General features: G+C 65.8%; 1 protein-coding gene across 1 annotated transcript in view; it reads right to left on the minus strand.

Moving 5' to 3' along the window:
• The window catches only part of LOC127750957 (tribbles homolog 2-like), a gene marked incomplete in the record, with an annotated part of 54057 nt that overhangs the window by 32599 nt on the left and 19902 nt on the right, over window positions 1-1556 (minus strand).

Here is a 1556-nt window from a genome sequence, read left to right on the forward strand (position 1 = left end):
CCCCCACCACCACCCCACCCCGCGGAGATGAGAGAAAGAAACCCGCTAATTCGCAGAGATGAAAATTTCCATTGCGCCACGCACGGCGCGTCGGTGACCTCCCCCGGTCCTCCTCGGCGCGCGGAACTCATCTGCATGAGACGCGTCGCGCTGCGGCCGCCACTGCGGCCCCGCGGGGGCCCCCGGTGGGGCGGCAGAGGAGGCCCCTCCCGTTGGCAATATCCGGCCAGCCGGCGGCGTCAGCGTCGGCCCGGCCGTCCCGTCCCGTCCGCCTATTCGCGGATAGCTCTGCCGGCCGTGGTGGGGCGGGGCGCAGGGGGCGCCAGTGAAGATGTCGTCGCGAGGATCACAATGAGGCGCCGGGCGCCCCGCCCCGCCCCGCCAGACTCGCGCGTGTCGACACGGCCGCACCCGGCCGCGCCCTTGGGCCCAGCCGAGTAGGCCAGGGAGGGTGCGAGCTGCGCCACGAAGGGCACGATCAGAGCCCGCGCACACCGGGCGACGACGAGAGCGTGCGAAATGCAGGTGGTACCCGGTCAATAAAAAAGCGACAAATATGGGAGAGCGGTCGATTAGTGAAGGGGCGGTAAGTACTATCTGCTAACGGTCGGACCGAAACCTGCCCTGTCCTGCTCTGAGGCGCTTGTGAGTCTCGTAGAGGAAAAGAGCGACCTGCTCGCGCGGGCGCCACATCTTTTAACAGTGCAGCCTGCTGCCCAGGGCCGCCGCCGTGGAGGTGAGAAGGGCGCAGCCAGCGCTCTGCAGCCTGCAGCAGCAGCAGCAGCAGCAGCGGGCCCAAGCTATCGCCATTCTTGCGCAAGCTGTGCCAGACTGACGCATGTCGCCCCGAAAGGAAACCATAGGGCTTGCAACGGCCGGGCCGGGCGGGCCGGGCGGGCGGTGCGGTGCCGCGCGGTGATGCCATGCCCATGACTCCACTCTGCCGCCAGCACACTCTCAATCCGCACGACGCGGGGAAAACGTACGCATTTGCTGGGATGTATCGTATCCATTTATCCGACACGCGAGTGGAGCGTTTTGGTCAGATTAAATAGACAGATTGCAGGTGCCCACGGCGCCTGCGAGACTCGAGGTAGGCCACCCAGCAGTGCACGCATGCGCTGCATGCAATTTGTTGCCTACCCATCAGGCGCTACGAGAGCTTGCACAGGCTCAACTTCTGTGTGAGCAGACGCAAAGGTGACAGAGACAAATTTCCTTGACTCGATTTTGAGGCTGTACGTATCTCACACGCCTGGGCGGCCGCGGCCCCGCTACACCTGTTGCGCAGCCCGGTGCGGCCCTAGCTGCGGAGCAGACGGGCGCCCTCGGCGACCGAGAGGGGCGCATCTCCAACCACTCGCCTTGACGGCGCAGCAGCTGTGGGCCAGAGCGAGACGGAGCGTCTCACACCGTCTCTCTCTTCTCTCTCTCTCGCACGCGTGACCTCCGCGGGGGGACCCTCGGCCACGATGAGATTATTGCATTCGTAAGTGACAACGAGACGCTCCTGGGGCCTAACAGTCACGCCGCGCGCGTGCAGCTCAGCCCCCCCC

This window comes from Frankliniella occidentalis, unplaced genomic scaffold (assembly GCF_000697945.3).
Source record: "Frankliniella occidentalis isolate FOCC.00 unplaced genomic scaffold, Focc_3.1 Scaffold295, whole genome shotgun sequence".
Taxonomy (NCBI): Eukaryota; Metazoa; Arthropoda; class Insecta; order Thysanoptera; family Thripidae; genus Frankliniella; species Frankliniella occidentalis.